Raw genomic sequence first — 15,622 nt, 5'->3', positions numbered from 1 at the left:
TCAAATTGCTCATTGCCTTTTTACCATGTTACTGAAAGAAATCAAAGCAATTTGCTCAGATTTGAAAAGGTTAAATAGCTTATGAAAGGCATCTGAATATAACACAAGAAAACTGATGTTGATCCGCAATAATAGAAAATAGTAGAATATGACAGTCTGGTAAATTCTGAAAAATGGCATCACTTTACAGCAGAGGTGGGATCAGGTCATGCTTTGCAAGTCATAAATTAGTCTCAAGTTTTTGCACTCAAGTCCTGAGTCAAGACCGTTAAGTCCTAAGTCCTAATATTTAAGTCCAAAGCCAGTCATAATGCACCCTTTATCAAATGTAATGCCATTTAACAGAGTAATAATATATCACATGTACAAAACTTATAATTCATTTCATAAAACATGTTTGAATTTAAGCAAAATTAGCCTACTATAGCACTAGTACCAGTACCACAACATAATGAATTTTGTATATTTCTCTGCTGTCTTGTTGTATTTAAGTCCTCAAATAGGGCAAATGTCTGCTTTTTCCTTCCAAATGTCAGGGATATTTACTGTAAGACTATTCTTCCACTAAAGTAATAATATATGTTGTATTTTTCTATTTTATGTATAAATGAAATATAATGACATTAACGTTAGTTGATTCAGAAAACAAAGGGAAATTAATTGATTTGTAGCACTTTTTAAATAACATACTTTTTCTGTCTTTGAGCTTGTGGGAAATTAAGTTTTTCAAGTCAAAATTAAATCAAAAGTCATTGATGTTAAAGTTCAAGCCAAGTTGCAAGAGTCCACGCCTTTACTGTAATGCAGCCTTTAAAAACAGAAAAGACAACACTTTTAATATTATAATATCCAAACTGAGACTTTCCAGTCTCACATCAAGATATCGATATGTTATCAACATATTGCCCCACCCAGTTTGACAGTAGTGAAATTACAATAACAGTTTATCATTTTTAGTGTTGCAATACTTTTCATCAATCAAAAAATAAACTGTATTTCATGTCTTACAAGTGGAATTGCATCATCATGGATGAAGTAAACCACACAAATACAATCATTCTTGTAGTGAGAGGCATAAGCAACAAAATGCATGCAGCTCATGTGATCTGAGCAGATATTTGCACTCCTGGCATTGATATAAAATGAATTCTAAATGACTTTGTGTGTGATATTTGCTCACATAACTGAGCAAACATGAAACCTGAGCTGAGTGTAATCTGCATGACTGAACCGGTCTCTTATGAACCACCAGCTCTAAAAAACCAGCAGGTGGCGTTACATCCACACCAATGCCTTAAATGGAGGCGACTGGCATAATTTATGTGTCTTTTCATGGCAGCATTATTTAGATTATTGTCAGGAAAACCCATAAAGACGTGGCACCTCTTTGTTAACTGAGGAAAACAAACAAGCTCCTTGAATTTAAAAATGTATTCAATAAATAATCACAAAGTGGACCCAGTTTTTTTACTATTACATTTGAAATTATGTTTTAAAAAATATCACAGTTACAAAGTGTTTTGTGTTATTCAGTTTTTAATTTTTTACCAAGGCTGAATTTTGCCTCCCAACACGCAGACGCTCCTAACAGTGCCTAACTGGGGCAGCCTTGATTAGCTGCTGATCACAGAGGGGAGAATTGTAAATGTTACTATGTAGGTCACAGCATTCACGAATAACAACACTTTTGGCTCAAAGCTGCGTATTTACAAATCTGGAAGCGAATGAGGCTACAGTACAGCTCTGCATCTTTGAAGTTAAATCAAAGGGGAGAGAAAAAGCTCAGCATCACAGTGATATTTTTCTATTCTTTCTCACCTCCACATGCAGACTATTAATTTTGATTGTTTGATTAATTAAATCCCCCCTGGCAAACAGCCCTGCCTTATTCATTATTCATCTCATAATGATTTTAATGTTAATTTGATGAGGGTTTCATTAATGAATGCACATTTAGAAGTATCACCAACACTGCAGCGGGAAGAGAAGCAGAGTCCTGTGTGGTGAACACACACATTGTAGAATAAAAAGCATCAATGAACAGCAAGCAACAGTCTCAATATTTCACAAAATTATGAGCCACACATGGATGTGGAGCCATCACATACGGCAGAGCCTAATTGGAAAAGAATGGCAACAGGAAAAAAGATGGCCAACACATGAGCTGGGAGTCTCTGTGTTTTACCCTCTCGATAAATGAGCAAGATAATAATGTGGAGCTGATCTGCTGACAGGCAGACTGCTCCAGCTGTTACCATAATTCGACAGGTATTACGCTTTGGCCCTTAGCAGTCTGCCTCAGCAGACTGGCACTTAATTAGGCAAGGATTAAGGCCAAACAGCCTCATTTACGTGAATTGTATCATAAATACAAACTGGCTACCCTTTCTCCTTCAGGGGCCATCAGGGGTAAATTTAAAAACGCAGAGGTTTGCTGAAAAGAAGATGCTCCAGGCCTTAAACTCCAGATTTCTCAACAATGAGGAGTCTTTGCCCCTGCTGAGGGGTGCTGTTTTTGAGCACACACTTTAACCCCTGAATCCAGGGAGACAGAGATGAAACAGCTTGATTTACATTTAATTCAGATTATGTAAATACACTGGTCGTGTCCCAAACCAAACACGGGACACAATGCAAGCTGCCTGCAGCACCAAGCAAAGATGGCCTCTATTGTTATTCAAATCTAAGGAATAAAGTATTTCTTTCATACATTGTCCGGGCATTTAATTGAACTCTTGATAAGATATATGTTCTCTCCACTAATACTGATAACCACTCTTTATTTTCACGTGGCACCCTCCACATGCTATCATACTGTTTGCTTCTGCTCTTGATTGGAGGGTGACTGGGCATTTGGCTCTACCACCAGGGATGTGCATCTATTTAATGGTATTATAGGGGTGTATCAGCTCAGCTATCACTGAGTGCACTGCACGGGTGGGAGGCAAATCCCCAGTGGGCATGTGCACGTGCATCGAGTGAGCTCGACTCTGCCAATCCCTCCCCTGGGCACTCCTTGGTGCGTCTGGAGGAACCAGGACGTCTCCTCCATCAGCCTACGCTGCCATTAACATGCATGAGGTCTATTCATGGCAGTAGGCCTGTGACTGTACATGCATGAATACTATATGTGCAAGTCTTACCCTGTTACTCAGTTCTATTTGCCATATTTCCCGCTTATTTTGTTATCAATATTTTACAGTGGTCCACTCCACTCTGCGCGGATATGGATGCATTGTGAAGGAAGACACACTATCTGAAATAGACACATAGTGTTTTAGTATTATTTCTTTCATTTGTCGTAATTTTTGCACTGTGCGTGTCGTTTTGTGTCTCTTTTTATTTGTGCAATGCCTTTTTGTTGTTGTTTTGCATCTTTTTTTGTGTGCCTTTTTGAGTTTTTTTTTTTTTTTTCTTCTTTTAGGCCATTTTTTGTTTGTATATTTCAGTGGCATTTTGCAGATGACACCCAGGGTCCCCCCGATCCCTTTGCCCCCACAGGCAACCTGTTCTCATCTCTTGGTCATCAAATACCGACGCTTGATCACAGCCCTCAGCATCTAATACTGATGCAAAAGGCACTCTTTAGCGCCTTTATGAGATGTGCCAAGCTTTAAACTAACATCAGAAATATTAGATGCTCAGAGGGGAGCGACTGACACAGTAGGCGGGGAAGGTCATGTAGGAAGGGGGTCAAACAAACAGGACTTTCCACCAAAAGTCGACATCATTCTAACAAAAAGCATGATCTTTTCTGAAACCTGTGTTTCCTGTGAAAAAGTAAGTTTATTTTGGAAAAGGCACTGTATGCATTTAACAAGCCAAAACAGACATATCTAAAGGGTATAGAGGGTCATAGTTTGAATAATAGGGTCACTGATAAAGCTGCTTTATTTAAGGAGTTTGGGGTGAGAATGTGTTGAAGGTAGTAATGTGTGTAGTAATACGTCTCTGTATGCTGATGATGCAATGCTGTACTTTCTGGTAAAACCTGGAAGAAGAGCTTGGGCCAGTCTTGTCTGGCCAGAATTACATTTGCTGTACAGTGGTGGAAGATGTCTTCAGCTCTTTGAAAGAAGTAAAGGATCTGAATACTTCGTTGAAAGCAGTAATCCTACAGCAGAGAAATACTCTTTTCGATCTCCAGTAGTTAAGCACATTCATCTCATCTCTTAAAACTTTAAAACTTTAAAGCATTCAGCGTCACATAAATTCAGCCTGTAAAGAATTAGCAAAGTAGTTAAAACTTCTTTCAGATCCCGTTTTCCAACTTTGACCCAAAGAAAGTCATTTATTCATTTAATCTCATTCTTTTTACCTCAGCTGGCCACCCTGAGTGAACTGCATGTTGTCGACATCATGTTGAGAAGAATGTTTTCACAGCAACTGCCATCCCTCACAGCCTCTGGGTAAGTGATTTTAAAAATGATTGATAACCTCCAGAGCTGTACATGTCCTGACTCCTGCTGACTTTTCAGAGGTGTTATTTTCTTCTTGTATGTGCTGTGTGTTTCATATCTGATCCATGTCTGATATTTCCCCTAACGAGCTGTTCAGTAGGAATTTTTTAAGAATTTTAATAACAATGGTTGAGGGATGTGATTTTGGCAAGTAAATGAGTTGTTAAACTGAGGACAGATTTCCTGTTTTCATTTCTTCATTTGAATAATATTTTGATAATTGACGCTGTGAAACTATACAGTGATCTGCAAGGAAAATAAAGGAAATATTAGAGAAAATCCCCAATAGAGTTATTTAGATATTTAATTTGATCAGCAGAATTTGGCCCAGCTGACACCTGTCATCAATATAATATCAAATTTTCAATTTTCAAATCATTAAATTTTTATTGGAATGAAAATTGCGTTGTCCATATTGTAATTGGTGAATGAAATTGGAATTTCAAATGGTATGGATGTTAACATTATGACATTTTGAAGACGTTGGGTTTTGGTCTCCATACCTCAAGACTAAATGTAGTTATTCTTTGTCAAGATGATTTTGGCACGAGACATCTGGAAGACATTGGATTTTTGGTTACTTACAGTGGCGTGTCCAGACTATTTTTTTACTGAGGTGGCCCAAGTGGTTTATACAGGGGTGGCATGTACAAGTGCTGCTGCACGCACACACGTCAGCATAGCTTTAATTTACCATTTTTGTCACCACTACCCATACCTACTTTAATTACCAATATTGCACTGTCTTACATTCCTGTTTATAGTTTATTTTAACAATAAATAGACCTACAAATCAAAGAGTGACTCCACAGAAATGTGAAATAAAGCTTAAATACTTTATTATAGAAATTGTTCCTCCAAAAGTAAATAGCACAATATCAAGAACAAAGTGACAACAAAATTAAAATGCCTCTTAGGTTTAAGACTGAATTGCACCTATAAATGAAAATTCAGTTTCTCATCAAACACTTCAAAACTTAACTTAAAATTGAGAAAATATTAAAGCAATCTGTTATCAGTATTCCACATCAAATTGACATTGGTATTAGATGTTGTCCTCACATTGCATTTCCGTCATATAACATGCTAAATGCAACCATATATTATTACATTAGTGGCCAGTTGAGAATTCTGTCCTATTTTTGACTCAAGAAATTTTTTTTCATCCCCTTTAATTCATCTTGTGATATTGTTGGGACCACTGCACAAGTTCACCAAATTTGTATTCATACGCAGCTGAAAATAGTCCCCAAAAAATGCATCATTTCCCCTTTGTGTAGCATTTGCTAAAAACTACAGTTCCCAGCTGTTCTAGAAAATTGCTGAATCTTTTCCTAAAATTTTTTTTTTGGTTTGTTATCTGTGTTTATAGATTTTTATAGATTTTCTGTACAACAAGATATAGAATCAGCCTTTTTTTAACGCCTCACAATCCTCTGCTGTAGATTATCTTCCTTTACTCAAGATGAAGCTGCTGTCTTTTCTGCTAGCATTTCACCTTCTCCGCTCATTACAGTATTTGAAACTGTCTGTTTCATAATTCATAAACATCGATTCACTGATGACAACAGCAGTGAAATTGTCCTCTGATCTCAGCGTGAGGACAATTTATTTTTAAATGATTTCAAAGTGTGCCGTTGAGGTGCCTCTTAAGATGTCTCTAAACTGGAGCGCTGACTGACCTTTCACTTCGACATGCTTACACGAGGGAATCTTCTTTGCTAACTGCTGATCAGTGCAAAGTCTCATTGATTGTCAGGCACTTCTGCAAAGGATTGATTTCTTCTCAAAGTGTCAACAGGAATTCTTATTAATTGCAATAATTACCATATTTATATGGATTTATTCTACAGTTTTTACAGGATTATTTTACGATCACGTTTAAGTCATATTCTGCATGTAAACTGAGGCTCTGCTGTTTCCGAGCTATAAAACATCACCAGTGTGCTCCTGACACTGACTCGCAGCGTTGACTCCCATGTCTGTCCCCCTTCCCCCTCTAGTCCTTCCCCACACCACCCCTCCCCCTCTCTGCTCCCTGACCAGAGTTACTTATTGCTCCTGTATCATTGTGGGCACAGTTGTGTTGATTTATTGGCTCTGCAGCGATCTTGATTCCCCTCATTAGCTCCTTCATTACGCCGTCGATCATTGCATGGTGGGCCATATTGTACACCGAGGTTTGTTGAGCCAGCTCTGAGAACATGAGATCATGAGATCATGTTAGATTTTTTCACATCTGAGCTTCTGTTTTTATTCACTTTGTTGTCAGAAACAAGAAAAACATTTAAAGCACAAAAGGTTTTTCTCAGTTTACATTAAAGGATATTTATTTCTCGCAGCCTCCTGCATTTTTAAAATGCACACTTTGGTTTTACTGATACGAGCAGAAGAAATGTATTTCATGCTGCTAAAACTGCTCTCTAATACACTTTACTTACTCACCCTGACTGTCAGAATAAATGTGTGTATGGGTTTTTTTTTGTTTTGTTTTGGGGTTTTTTTGGCAAACCTTGGATATTTTACATTTGTAAATTATTTTATACATTTTTTAACAATGTTGTGGTGAAGATGTGTTTAGGTTTAGCCACAAAAATCAGTTGGTTATGGTTAGGAAAAGATCATGTTTTGGCCTAAAACACCAACGTTTGGTTGCAAGCTGCAGGAAAAGCAGGGACAGGTCAATGAAAAGGGTCAGCGTTCAAACACCGCTGGGATATGGTGCGATTTAGCGATTTATTTAAAGAAGCAGCCAGGTTCAGTTCCACAAACGCCACAAACACCATGAGGGGTTGCCAAAAAAAACAACTGGTGTTGTTGGTTTCACACAGTTGTCTGCAGCTTAGTGACATGCCATCCACCGTCCTGTCCGTCTCCATGATGACAAAAGTCTGTTTATATACTTTGTCATTTTAGAACGGTTTATATAATAAACACAAATGCATTTGTGCTTTGCAGAAATGTACAATGCAGACAATTTTTCTAGCAACTGAGCTGACTTTATGCACAATTCTATGACCTCAAGTGTAACTTTTGTATAAAATTTTTTAATTACAAGTATGAACACACCTTATAATTTCTATCTGTGTTGGGTGTATACAGTATTTAGTTGTCACTTAGTTTCTTTTCTAGGTTTTATATACAGTAGTTGTTCCTGATGAGTATTTCAGTTTTTTAATGTTACTAATATATGCCGGTCCTTCTGTGAGGAGTTTGCATGTTCTCCTTGTGTCAGCGTCCCACAGTTCATAGACATGCAGGTTAAGTTAACTGGTGACTCTAAATTGGCGGCTGGTGTGAATATGAGCGTGAATGGTTGACTGCATGTGTCAGCCCTGTGATAGTCTGGGGACCTGTCCAGAGTGTGCCCCGCCTCTCACCCAGTGTCAGCTAGGGTAGGCTTCAGCCCCCCACGACCCTAACAGGATGAGCGGTTACGGATAATGAATGAATAATCTATGCTCTGCATTTATTTTGCACTTTTTAGTCTCCTTGAATGTGATCAGTAAAATGTGTTCATCTTAAATTCAGAATTATTTCAATAAAGGTTTTGTTCTTTTTGTAGCTCTACTAACATGCCTACTATGTCAGGAATTGTTTAATAATTCCTGCTCAACTGATTGTTTGGACATCATATGGAGTGGGGGAAAGTTTCAGTTTCTAATTTAATATGATGCACAAAGTAAACAGCTTTAAAAAAAAACATCTGCAAACAACCCTGTGCCTACTGCTGCTGTTTTGTTTGTTCATTCATTATCAAAGCAACAACACACTGCACACCAAAGTCAAGGTTACATACAGCACCCAACAGAGGGTTTCCTCTCTGCTTTACACATTAAAAAAACACTTATTTATTGCAGATATCAAAAAGAAACTCTTTGGCTCTTAAATGATGCTTGGCATCATTGTCTCTCAATTTATGAAGCGGTTGTCTCAGTGACTCAGTGTGACCTTGCACTGTAGGTTATAATTTCACAAGAGTCAAAGAGTACAGTATGCAAAGCACCTATTTTCTGCTGTCACTCTGGATTAAGTCAATCAAGACACTCTCTGTTTTTTTATTTTCTACCCAATCGTATTTTATAAAGTTAATAAGTCTTTTTCTTTTCATCAATAACCCTAATGAGTCAGGCATCTATTTACACAATCTCCCTTCCACAGTCTAAGCAACTGCATTTTATATTCATCATGAGCCATAAAAACAATCCAAGTCACAACAGCTGTATCTTCCAATTTCTCCAGCACCAACTCCAGCCAGTCACCCTTTAATGGGATTTCCATAAATCTACTAAATGGGTTTAAAAACAGCCTCGCCCTGATGTGGATTTCTTATGTGGACTCTGAAAATGTGTTCAAGATGCACACAATTTGACAGAATTTGTTCTGTCTCAGCGAGCTCCTCATGGTCTGTACCCATTTTCTTCAGCGGTTAAGTCGTGTCTGAGCCTGATGAAGTTAATGGGATTACAGAAGAGGCTGCTAACCCAGGATTTAACTATCAAATGTTTAAGAGCAGCGCCGAGCTAATGAGGGCACTTCTCATCACACATGAAGGGGAGCGGGATTACTGCGATTTATCAGATGACACCAGGGACTGTGAGGTCACAGCTTTTATTGGCGGTATTAAAGTCTGTCTTGTGCTCCTCATGCTCATAAAGTGTACGATAGCAAGGTGAAACGGGGATCGTCTCTGTCTGACAGGCAGACAGAGACAACATAAACCCCTCAGCTCTACTGCGCCAGCTGTTGACAAACCTGTGAATCCAAACACTGAGATATGAGAACGGCCGACATAATTTCTGCAGATATATTGTCCTCAGCTGGCATACCATGAGACTTCTCTGTACATAATCAGTCATTTTAAAGGCTAAATCTGGTGATTTCCCACTAAGTATTCTGTGTAGCCAGAGGCTAATATTTCATTTCTCTGTGCCACAGAGCTCCACTGTTGTCCACATAAACAAACACTGCTCTTTTATTGAACACACATACTGTTGGTTGTTTTAAGTCAGTCCTACAAACACTGTCCTGCTGCTGTAAATACTTACTAGAGCACCAAATTTGTATTAATCCACTGCTGAAAGTAGTCCCCCAAATAATAATAATAGTGATGATGATAATAATAGATATGACTTATATAGCACTACATGAAATGTAAAAATAATGTTTACTCCTGTTTTAGTAAGGTTTGCTAAAAACTACAGTGTCCAGGTGTTATAGGAAATTAATGAGCTTTTCAAATAAAGAAATAAACTGTATATTTGTGAGAGATTTATATTTTGCGTAAAGTGTAATTGCCACAGACACGATCAGAGAGTCAGACAGTGTTGAGGTACGGAGTAACCAGCCTGTCCTCACTCCCAACTTGTCATATATCGCAGCATTGTCAGTGGACGTCAAACTTGATGCCCAGAGGCATCTTTCACAGTGGAATAATATGCACCTGGCCAATCCGTTCTCTTATTGAAATGTCAAAAAGTGCTGCTTTGTAAGTGATTTCAGCATAAGATACCAACACAAAAAGCCACCTATCACAGTGGTATGATTTGCTGTTGAGGGTTGTCAATTTGTAGCACGGCTGGTTGGAGCCTTTCGTGGTGTTATGAAATGCCACTGGACTGTGTCAGGTTGAAATAGTGCTGGTAACAATGTAGTATAAAGAGTGCAAGGAGCCTATATGGCAGGTGGGAGAGGTGGTGGATGGGTCCAACAAACCCCGGACTTTCACTAGGGTGCCTGGCGTTTGCTCCCTGTGTGAATCCTAAGCATGTGCTTTAGCTGACATCCTTGCGTTAGTTGCAACATCCCGTTACATCACCAGCAAATGCCGGTGGATACCTAGAGCTTAATTCCTCGTGTGTCTCACGGTCTTAGCTAAACTGAAAGGTGACTTTGCAGTTGCTGCTCTACAACTGTGGAATTAGTTGCTGCTGTTGATCAGAAGTGCTCCCTCCATCCCTGTATTTTCAATCTCTAGGCTAAAGGCTAATTTCTATTTACTGGCCTTTTGCCCCAATAAACCATCAGTCTGTTATCATGTCTATAATTCGGTATTTGTACATTGCTGTTTATTGTTGTCGTTTGCCTTTGTGGTTTTGTTTTCTTTCATTTTTCATGTTCTTTGTGTAGCACTTTTTTGCTGTTTTTATTATTATCATTTTGTGCAACTATTTGATCAGCTTAAATTGTGTTAAAAGGTGCTTTAGAAGTTAACTTTTTTTTTTAAACTTAGTCCATTTTACTGAAGTGCCACTGTGTCAGCATCATGGTCAGCATGCACACTAGCAGAACCCTGAACCTGGTAAGTTGTTGTCAGTGTGATTAACCGCAGCTATGGTTTTCCTGCAATGACAAGTCAAAATGTTTGCTTTATTGGAAAGGAATGAAAAGCATGGAGCATGATGTACTTTGTTTTTCTTGTTGTTTTTAATCAATATTCATGGGCTTAAATTAATCTTGTAGGGGTCTTCTTTACATGAATTTGGACACGGTAAATATGGAGATTTTCCTTTATTGATCCACTGTCACAATATTGTCATGCTGATGAGAGCAACTGTGTCTATTGTCTCTGCTTTGTTAATTAGATCAGCCAGTATACAGAAGAAAAAAAAACACCTTGTTATCCAGAGACATAAATTGGTGATCATGCACCATTTACATCTGTTTACAAATAACATCTCGCATGCAAAACAACCTTCACGAAGCCACCTTTGATGAATAATAATTGAAAGTCTCTTTTTAGATGCTGGCAGTCACAGAAACCAACATGTCGGAGCCTCAGATTGTTCCCAAACCTGTGACACGAACGGGTCCTTTGTTTTAAAATGACATCAAAAGATGACATGTCTTTAAAGCGTAACAAAGAAATCTCTCATCTAATGCTTTAAAGTGTTTCAAGTGATTTGGAGGAGTAGGCGTGCACAGATTCAATTTTCAGAAAAATATCCAAACAGCAAAACAAATCAGTTCATTAGATGCAGCATGAGTCATCTTTAGAGCTTCCATTTTCATCCCCTTCTGTCACGTCAAGGTTCAGCATTGAATTGCATGTAAATGTAAATGGATGTAAATATGAACGAGTGTCTGTCGGTGTGGGACATGCAGTGTATGTAAAGCACAGTACAATTCATTGCAAAAAGCACAAGATTAAAATACAAAAGCAACAAAGACACGATCACCATACTGGCATATGGAAAAATAAATCCAACCACAGTTTTTCTCTCTAATAAACCCTAAAAAAATCCAAAATCTTGTCCTGAAATCATGATCGATCATTTGGCACCCTATAATATCTTTCCTTCACACCAGACAGTCGTGAAGATTGCCGTGTTGTGATGATTGTTGCCACTGATTAGCCGACTCGCAGCTGCTTGCTTTCACGCCAGCGAATGAATTAATCAAGACAACAAAGACGAGCTAATCACTGTTTTAACATTCCCCCATTAAATGAAGTGATGGCTAATTACTGTTTGTGCTTTAAGACAGGCTTTTAGGAAATTTCAAATTGCTTTGAAGTCAGATATCATCTCTGATTGATTTCTAAAAGATCTCTTGTTGTAACCTCACACTGATGCTGGCATTGTTTTCTGTTTATGTGTATAGAGATAAACTTTATTTTAATATATGGGTGGGATGTGTAGCCTTCATTGAGCACAAAATTCTCCCATAAATATACACTGACTTACAGCATGTGAGAGGATTTGGCACGGTTAGGGTACACCCAAACTACAATGAAACATATCGTCCCAATTCTATCTAGTTGTTTTTTGGCCTTGCAAATAGCTAAAAGTTTCTTCTGGCTATACAGGTGATACAATAAAAGGAAATCTAACTGCACTCTTTTTTGAGATAAAATGAAACTGTTACTCTGTCTTATTCACACAGCAAGTTGAGAACTTTTAGAATGAACCTTTTTTCCCCTGTTTGTTTAAAACTCTCAAGATATTTAAGGATGAACTTCAATCTCAACTGTTCAGACAGTGTGGACAACATGTCCCTAAAGTGTTCAGAAAATAAAAATTATAAATCCATGACAACTGGGCAACTCCAACTACTAAAGATGATTATGTAGTACGATAAAAAGCCCCGGAAAAATGACTGTAATGCCTAATTCCCTACATAGTTTGACTTTTCCAATGCAGATAGTATCCCTTAATAGTAGGTTGAATTCCCTGTTGACTATGAAAAGTGTATTTTTTTGTTGAATATACAGACAAAGTAATCAGGAATTATACACTTTCATGAACTTCTCAAATTTCTCACTTCTCAAAACTGTGAAAAACATATATTAAATCCCATATACTTTCAATGTATTGGTGTGGAGACAGGTATCTCAAAAACCGCCGGGAAATCAACCCAAAACAATCTGCATAAGAATATACCACCAGAGGTTAAATAATCACAAATAATTAATAATTTGGGTAAAATGACCTTTAAACAATTGTTAAACACTCAAAGTTTAATTACTTATAACCAAACAGTCAAATGTTTCTAATAATTATATTTCAAATGTTCAGCAAATCTAACAACAAAAAACTGTGATGTTATGAATGATGTTATTCCAGTTCCTGTTCTCCTGGAATACTCTAGACTCTCCTTGTGTAAACGTGCTGCTCTGGTTCATGTCAGCCATGACAAATATTGATTTGTCCAGACATGAGGTGATGTTTTCACCCTTTATTACATTTATGTCTCTGTGCAAACAAACTTAATGCCTTTTTGCTGTGTGTCAAATCTAAAATCGCAGCTCTTCATTTATTCCCTGGTCAGAGAAGCAATAATGGGGGAATTAGGGCGACTTTGTTCACAATCTCTCAATAAGCCAGCTCTTGTAAACACTTTGACATTGTAGCCACAGAGTGAATAGGACACACAGCAGGAAAATGTTTCGACGAAAAAGGCAAATGCTAAATCTTTGTTTCGCATGCATAACAATTGTTTTTTATAATATACTGCATTCCTGTATGATGTATTTGATCCATAAATAATCGATTCAGTTGGTCTGTTCTGTTCATTGTGAGAAGAGGCCTGACTGAACAATCAGAAAGAGAAAGCCTCGATAATCAAAATGAAAAATGGTTTCCACATCACTGCTTCCAAGTCGGTGGCTTTCCACCTGGGCGAGAATGACCATTTATATGTCAGTTCACATGATATAAAAGCATACAAAAACTGATTTTATTTGTGGTTTTCTGTTGTAGTGTACATGCATTGCATTCTCAACTCAGAGACATTAAAGTCCTGGTAAAGCAAAATCAGCAATTTCTTTCCAAACACATTATAAATGTTAGAAAATACTTGTTGAAAATATGACAAGACTCACAAAGGTGTAGTAGTGAATTGTGGATTTTGACATGTAAATTTCACTATTTCTGTGTCCAGGATTTTTTTGGGTGGGCCCAAAAGTCTGCTCGATGGTGCACTAAAGCCATGCTGTCAACATAATTACTCCCCTACTTTATATAAGCAAAGAACAAGCTTTTGTGAAGCTTCAAACAGACTCTTGTCAGCAGCTAACTCAGTTGCACAAAGCTCATATGGTATGTCCCCCAGCTACAGACTCCTATTAGCAAGCTAAAGCAGTTGCACATTACACCCACACCCTGATCAGAACAAGAGAGCAGCAACAGCTGCTTGTTTAGCTGCCACTTGCAGTTAATGTTAGCACAAAGCATTCAATGATAATATTAATAATAATCATAATTTATATAGCACTTTTCAAGCTTAAGCACAAAGTGCTCCCCAGATAAAAAGGTTTACAGAATAAAATAAGATGTCAGAAACCCATGTAGCCCCTCCCCTGTCCCAGATAACCATAACCAAAATTAAGAACATTAAGAACGTTCAAGCATAAATTCTAAAATAACACTGTGTCAAAGAACATTTAAGGGTGCAAGTTCAAAAATATGATTTCATAAATAAGTAAGTATTCACTGTTGCTGGTGATGGGCCATAGCTGAAAATGTACAATTGCCCTTAGTTTTCAGTCTAGTTTGAAGGACTGCTAAGGTTTTGAGCCACTGGTCTTAGGGGTCTGGCTTGGTTGTAGTTTATTCATGTATTTATCAGACTGAAAGAGCTAGAGGGCTTGTAGAACCTAGCAAACTTGCCGCTCATGTATATGAGGTAAATGGAACGATATTAATATATAATGATATGAGCTCTAATGTTAATATTTACTGTAATGTAATTTCAGCTCCTTCAGTGGACACAACTTCAACATCCCAGAGCAAAGAATATTGCAAATTTTTTCATGATTTTGAAACTTTAATCATTTCAAACACTTTCATTAAAAAAAAAAAATACTCATAATATGTTCCTTATGCCTTCACCTGTAAATTAGGACTGCATATGGAAAGTAAAAGGGTCGTGACAACAGAAGAAGTACTGAAGTTATTCTTGAAAATTATGTAACATGAAAGAGGTATTGTGCAGAGTTTTGATGTTACAGACTGTAAACAAGTAAGACCTTTTCTTATTTATTTTGAACTTTAACACTGATCCATCATGAGTATGTGCGCAAGTTGTTTACTCAGCCGATGGATACAAAGGATGGTAAATTAGGTCTTCCTCTCACAGAATAAAGCCTCTGGAGGAAAATGCAGCCCTCTGAAAACAGACAACCAGCCAGAGGCAAGCCAGGCAGCGTGTCAACAATGAGCGAGATTGTCCTTGGTTTAGTCGCAGGAAGAGATTACGTAGACACTGACAATTTCACATCGCTTTGAAATAAATTCAGAGAGGGGAGAGTGGTTCAGTGGTTCTTTGCAGCGGAATTACCTCAGCAGTAAACTTTCCCTTTCTTCTGCAGTGTGTGTTATGTGTCCTCACAGTGCAGGGGACGCATAAACGAAGTTGGATAATAGTGGCGGTGGTGGTGGTGGAGGGGAGTTCGACCTCAGAACAAAGAGTAACTCTGTTTGAAAGTCTTGGCAGATTACATTCATTAGTCCCCTGCTTGTGTAATGTCTTATTATGGGTGTTATGTAAAGTGAAGGTGTTTTTGTGCTGACTAAAACATCCAGACATAACAATATTTTTTGCAGCTCAAATGATTATTTCTGTTTTTCGGTCTCTCTCTGTCTGTCTTTGATATGCTAACAAGCAGACTGCATGGGGGAAGCATCATCCACAGACACCGGTTGACCAGATGTCCACCAGTC

The sequence above is a fragment of the Plectropomus leopardus genome, chromosome 10 (assembly GCF_026936395.1).
Source record: "Plectropomus leopardus strain MGB_pleo_1.0 chromosome 10, ASM2693639v1, whole genome shotgun sequence".
In the NCBI taxonomy this organism is placed as follows: domain Eukaryota; kingdom Metazoa; phylum Chordata; class Actinopteri; order Perciformes; family Serranidae; genus Plectropomus; species Plectropomus leopardus.
The sequence above is the reverse complement of the archived record's forward strand: the minus strand, read 5'-3'. Positions refer to the sequence as shown.